We start from the raw sequence: 7,046 nt of genomic DNA on the forward strand, positions 1-7,046 counted from the left end.
CACTTCCACACCTCAATTGGTATGTTGTCCGGGCCCACTGCCTTAGCCCTTCCCATCTTCTTAAGTGCTGCCATCACCTCTCCCTGTGTGATACGCCTACAATAGCAGTTATTTCGTTGTTGTCTCTGTGTAATCGAGTTGTCGCTTTGTTGTTGGTAAGCCCCATCTCCGTTGAAAAGCTTGTGGAAGTAAGTTGTCGCTATCGGATCAACAATTCAATAACAATAGGTCGGTATCGGATCCACAATTCAATAATAATAGATGCTATAGCAATCAAAAGAAAGATCATAAAAACTGATGTAATATGAAAGAATAATTGTTCATGTGTTCGGTTCTTAGTGGCGACGCGCTAACGTTGTAATTTTAAAAAATCATAATATAAAATCGATATTACTTACAACACAGATATGCACATGGCTTGCTATAATAACAATTCTTTGGCTTAGTAAAATAACAATTGTTTGAAAGGTTAAAGTACATGACGTATTTTAGCAAGTAGACCAATTCACTTCAAGTCTTTAAGAAATGTGCACTATTAAAAGTTCTTTTCTAGTAGGTTTTATTTACAGTGCATCACAGAAACGAATAATTCCCTACAACCTCTGCCCAATATACTTGACACTGGATTGACCAGTGATCTAGCAGGTCTATTGGTCACTGGACCCTAATCAAACGATCCATGATCTTGGGGTTCTAGTGGGTGTAGTTTGACCTGCGGAACTTCATACCACGGGTCAAATGTCATTTTGCCACTGTGTCTTGAGGGAACCGCAAGACTATAACCACTTGTATTCATTACAACCTGATATTATATAAACCAGATGAGTAAAGCGGGCATATATGTGTAAAAACGACGTTTAGAAAGGAGAAAAAGTACCTCGGGTGCCATCCAGTACGGACTTCCTTTGAAAGAAAGCATTGAAGTAGAAGATGTTATTTAATGACAATATTGGTAATACTGAACGACAGATTTATGGTTGTGTAACTAATTTGTTGGTCGAGTGTGCGATTATACCTTTCCTCGTGGCTGTTTCGTAACTAAATCGCATTGTACAACTCGGTAAGCGGACTGAGTATTTTGACTTCTGCTGACCACCCTTTGACCAAGACCCAAGCGTCACCACATTCACCCAATGATTCCGAGCACTAAACTCAAACGTATATAAATTTGAAAATTACAAATCATCATTTTCAATCCATGAATAAAAGAACAGATTGCGTATATCTCAACAGTACAGTATAAATGAACTACACCTAGACATGCTGAGATCGATCAAATGAAGTCGAAAGTAGTTAGCAGGATCAATTTAACCAATTGGAGCAGCTTATATGGCTAAGGTGAAGTGTGAACCTTACAGAAACCACAGATGTGAAATGCTTCTAATCTTTATCTATACTATATTCTATATCTATCATTCAAAGAAGCCCAATTGTTTTCAGTGTCTTGTTGGTTTGGTTCCTGCGTAAGCGAAATAAAATTTTATTTTTTAATCACTTTGTGATTTTTTTTTATATTGAAAGCAGATGCTGTAACCATCTTCAAAAAACATACATGTAAAGTGAAAGGACCAATACTTGAAAAAGGCAGCTGTAGATATACAAAACCGAAGATTATATATATAGGCAAAAGATCAAATACAAATAATCTTAACATACTAAACATATAAATTGAAAGAAAACCCAAAAAGACAAGGTGGCATTTTTGTAATTACCACCAACTATCAAAGTTACAACCAAAAATACCTAAAAAAACACAATTTTTTTTTAACATTTTTTATTAAAAAATCACTACATTTTGTTAGCAAAAAAAATTTTTTTTTTTTTTTTTTGCTGCTACTAAAAGTAGCGATTTTTTAATAAAAAATGTTAAAAAAATAAAATAAAATAATTTGTGTGTTTTTTTTTTTATTTTTTTAGATTTTTTTAGGTTTTTTGGGGGGTTTAGTTTTTAGCATTTTAGCTTGGGTGGGGGGGGGGGGGGGTTAGGTTTTTTTTAGGTTTTTGGGGGTGGGGGGGGGGGTTAGGTTTTTTTTTTAGGTTTTTGGGGGGTGGGGGGTTTAGGTTTTTTTTGGGGGTGGGGGGAGTGGTTAGGTTTTTTTAGGTATATTTGTAGAGTAACTTTGATAGTTATTGATAATTACAAAAATGCCACCTTGTCTTTTTGAGTTTTCCTTCAATTTGTATGTTTAGTATATTAAGATTATTTGTACAAGAACTTTACCCTATTTATATAATCTTGAATCCTTGCTTCTGCAACAATTTCAGATTTAATAAGGGTAGGGACCGAAATGGAGCATCAGGTGCTACATTCGACTTCGACGATCCTACATATAAACATAGAAAAAGAATTAAAACAAATGATACATATGTTGTTATTTTTTAAAAATGAAAAAGTTGATTATTTTTTAAAAAAGAAATGGAGCATCAGGTGCTACATTCAATACCTCTTCAGTGCCGAACGGTACCCACGTTTTGGCATTTTTGATACGGTACTTTCGATATGGGTACTGGTTCGGTACCATGCCGGTAAAATACCAAATTTTATCTTCAAATAGTACCCAGTTTTGACGAATTTCGATATCAGTACCATGCTCATCCCTAATAAGAAGTACACCAACTTTATGCTCTCTCATACCATAGCTACAAACTCCGCAATCAGTGTTATATCAAGCCCTTTAGATCGCACACATAATATTCAATCATCAAATAACAATACACTGTGTGGCTGAAATAAAACTATTACATAATAAGTCAATGGTTTGACCTGGTCGCATGTAAATGTGTCTATTTGAACTGTGGTTAATCCCAAACGGGTCAAACAGGTCAAAACGCCTCAGGCTACATAAGGCGCTCAAATTTGCGCATCAATGTGCCTCGCGCCTGGGCGTACCTCATGCGCACTTTTTTAAACCAAGGTTGCACTTCGGAAGTTTAGGCTGCTTATACCCGTTCAAAACCCGAAATAGTAGTCCACCCGTTTAGAACCGCTTCTACTATTACACAAGCTTGATAATACATAGCTCTTTGTTTGACCTGTAGCAGCAAAAGTTACCTATAAAACTTTCACTTTACAAAATATAAATAATTAGGTGATATCATTTTCCCATTAGCTAATAAGACATGTAACAGCTAGTATGAAATTGATATCATTTTCCCATTAGCTAATAACACATGTAACAGCTCGTTGTTTGACCCCTAATCAGTTTCAAAATGCATATCCAAGCACCACCATACTTGAATTTTAGGCGTAAATAGCCCACCATCAGAGGGTATTTAAGGAATTTATTCAAAACTCATTTTTGCATTTTAGGCATAAATAGCCCACCATCAGAGGTAAATAGCCCACCATCAGAGGTATTTAAGGAATTTATTCAAAACTCATTTTTGCAAAGTATAGTGTATTTCTTTTTGCAAGAACAACTGTTATTTACATTTTTAAACGAATTTAAGATATTTGCAACCACCTGTGTTGCTGTTCCCTCATCATCTTTGTTGGATAAATATAGCACTCAAATATGAAACCTTTACCCAAGTTGTGTACTTCAGTTGGCTGAGATCCGCGTGTAGGCCGACGGCCTCCCACGGCGATGGTGTCGGTGCTCAGTGGTCTTCATCAATGGCGACCACTTGGTTGGGGGTTAACTTTTACCATCCAACCTGTCATTGGCCAAAACAAAATGAACAAGGCGTGGAAAAAACGCCAAAACAAAATTTTCTGGAAATAAAGCCCATGTGGGCGGTTTGACAGTGTTTTGGGGCGTTTTTTTTTTTGGGGAAAAAATGCCCAAAAACCCCCCTACTACGGATGGTCTTAGAGCCAACAAGCCTAAAAATTTCAAAAGGACAAGGGTATTTCTTAATTGTTTGTAATATACAAGGAAGGTGTATTGTATCATACCTTTAGTGACGGCATGAGAGCACAGCTTTAGCAGTGGATTCAATCCTAGTATTTTCAATCAAACATATCTGAAATAATTAAAATGATTTTCAAGATACAAAAATGTATACCAGTTGTAGAGCTTACTTTAATAAGTTAATCCGTTAGGCTATAATATATAAGAACTGGCGCCCGTTTAAGGTCAGGGGAACCATAATCAACACAGGTTTGATTATCATGTTCTGCAGTAGTTCTTTTAATCGTTTGTTACCTACATTAAAAGGAAAACTTTCTTTAGCATATGATACCAACTAATAAAGATTTATAGTAACATGGTTTGCCCTGAATGAACCTTGTTATTAATAATGGCAAGCAGGTGAAAATTCATTTCAATGACAATTTGAGTGACAATGCATAACTTAAAGGGCAACTTTTTAAAGGGTATTCAGTCTTTTTACATAAATTGAAAAAGACCGTATTGCCCTTTAAATTATGAAAAAAAACGGAAATAGCCCTGACTTAACGGAGGAAAATGGATAGACGATAGAGTTAATAAGCCGGATGAAGATGGTAAGATTTTAAACCTTTTGGATCCAGATGCGAAAAAACAAACCTTTGGACAAAATTTGCAAAACTGGCCAAACTCAGGGATGAAAATGGCATTTTACTCAAAATAAAACTAAAAAAACAATAATGAAGTTGAGAAAATGAATCTTACCTCCAAAGTTAAATTCGTTACCACTTCGATATCTGAATTTAGCAGCTTCATTGACAATCTACAAGAACTAATGAGCTAAATGCCAATCGTTTGGATACTGAATATATGATAAATTAGCACGGTGGAGCTACATACCTAATCAAAAGCAGGAAAAAAGTAATCTGCAAATTGAATTTCCGAATTCCGCTATAGCGCGATTCCCCTGTTACAAAAGTAACAACAATAAGCCATCACTACAACTATGTTTAAAACATGGTATAATATCTTTAAACACTTACCATTGCTGCAAGACCAATAGCAAATCCAACAGAACCCTATACTAAACCAACATAAAAAAACTCAACTTTGTAGCTTAAAACAAGTCAAAATTGTCAAGAAACCTAAAACTTCATGTTAAGCTCTTCCTGCATCAAATTAAATGGTATAAAATCAATAAAAAAAAACTAACCGAAACTCTAAACTGAAGATTATGTTATCATGGATTCATGTTAAGCTTTAATGGGGTGAGGTCTATCAAAAAGAAATAGAAACCCTAAGCTGAAGAGTATGTTATCAACTTATCATGTTTAGCTCTTCCTAGATCAAATTTAATGGAATAAAATCAATCACAAAGCAACTAAAACCCTAAAGTCCTAAACTAAAAAAGCATATTATCATGTTAAACTCTTCTTGCATAAAAAAATTATGGTATGGAATCAATGAAAAACTAACAAAAAACACTAAATTTTTGTTAAGCTCTTCATGCATAATAAAATCAACCTGAAAATTATGTTATCATGTTAGCAATCAAACTGTAACAGAAACCCTAAACCGAATCGATACCAAATTAACATAATATGTAAATTAGGTAATACCTCGTTATCAAGAGTGCAATCCATACCAACAGAAGTTCGAATATCCCACTCCTCATTGCTGTGATCTTCCGGTTTAGATAGTTGCGACTTCCGGTTCTCATCATCATCTTCTTCGTTGTCATCAAGCTCTTGAATATCAGACTCCAGATCTCGATTAGAAGCGTGGGGTTCTGAAACAAGGCCTTGAAGAAAGGGGAAATATGGTTTAGGGTTGTGGAGACGGTGAATGAGTTCATCGGTGTCTTTTTGGAGATGGTTGTGAGGTTTGTGTTTTAGGGTTTCTCTGGGAAGAAGAAACAATAGGAACAGATCTTCTGGCATATAATAAAAGTGTCTTGGGATGGGGATGAGTAAAGGGATTCAAAAATTGAATCCAGATCTGGCCGCCCATTGATTTTTTGTGCTTTACATTTTCAACACATTTATGCTTGAAATAGTTGTATAATGTGTTTGAAATGGTTGTACAATGGCAAATGACCATTCTTGTTCTTCCTATATGCTTATTAAAGTAGTATAGATATATATATATATATATATATATATATATATATATATATATATATATATATATATATATATATATATATATATATATATATAGGTAAAGGATCGTGTACAAAGTCTTACTTTTGTAAGAAGTGTGAGAAATAATTTGGGGATGACAAGTGTCCTTTATCTTAATTAATTCAAAAGGGTACATTAGTAATCTACCTTTCTTATCAATTAATTGTGTGTAATGGTTTTGGAGTTAATTTAGGAGATACATATCTTTTTGGTTTATACGTGATCTCCTATATACTGATCGTAATTCTCATTATAAAATCGACGCCATTATTTAATTAATGAACGTAAGGATTTTGATCACTGCAATTCTCAAGGTTTATTTAATTCTCGAAATACACACAACGGATCGTGGTGATGCAAGTATACTCGTGAGGTTTTATAATATTAAAGGGTTATATACATAAAGCTTCGATCTTGAATTGGTGTTTTAATGTTTTTTGGATTCCAGATAAAACACCATGACTTGAATCATGGCGTGGTGTTTTATCTGGAGACATTGATCATGGCGTGGTGTTTTAAACATCTGGAGACAAAACACCACGCCATGAACAATGTCTCCAGATAAAACATCACACCATGAACAATGTCTCCAGATAAAACACCACGCCAGGAACAATGTCTCCAGATGTTTAAAACACCACGCCATGAACAATGTCTCCAGATGTTTAAAACACCACGCCATGAACAATGTCTCCAGATAAAACACCACGTCATGAATCTGATTACAGTTATTCTAAGTGTAAAACACCACGCATTGAATCTTATATAAAACAAAGAGGCTTCCGATTTAGATCTTGGTCATTAATTCCGATATTTAAGGAAAAATGAGTGAATGTATGTGTTTTTGGTTGTGTAGAATACGGTTACCATATTTGAAAGATTGAAAAAGACACTATTGCCCTTCAATTTTACATAAGGTCCCTCTAATTAAAACACAATTTACATTTTTATACCCTATTGATCTCAACCATTAGATCAAATATCCAATGGTTTAAAACACTTCTTACCCTTCTCACATTTTAAACACTTTTTA

At 34.6% G+C, this 7,046-nt stretch overlaps 1 long non-coding RNA gene across 1 annotated transcript; it reads right to left on the reverse strand.

The window, feature by feature from the left end:
• Positions 1 to 334: 334 nt before the first annotated feature.
• Positions 335 to 1,609, reverse strand: LOC110939229. The gene is made up of 3 exons (XR_002592088.2): positions 1,553 to 1,609; positions 878 to 1,146; positions 335 to 802 (listed from the first exon to the last, which is right to left on the reverse strand). It is a non-coding gene; the product is annotated as an uncharacterized LOC110939229 (long non-coding RNA).
• Positions 1,610 to 7,046: the final 5,437 nt, after the last annotated feature.

Source organism: Helianthus annuus, chromosome 5 (genome assembly GCF_002127325.2).
Source record: "Helianthus annuus cultivar XRQ/B chromosome 5, HanXRQr2.0-SUNRISE, whole genome shotgun sequence".
NCBI lineage: Eukaryota > Viridiplantae > Streptophyta > Magnoliopsida > Asterales > Asteraceae > Helianthus > Helianthus annuus.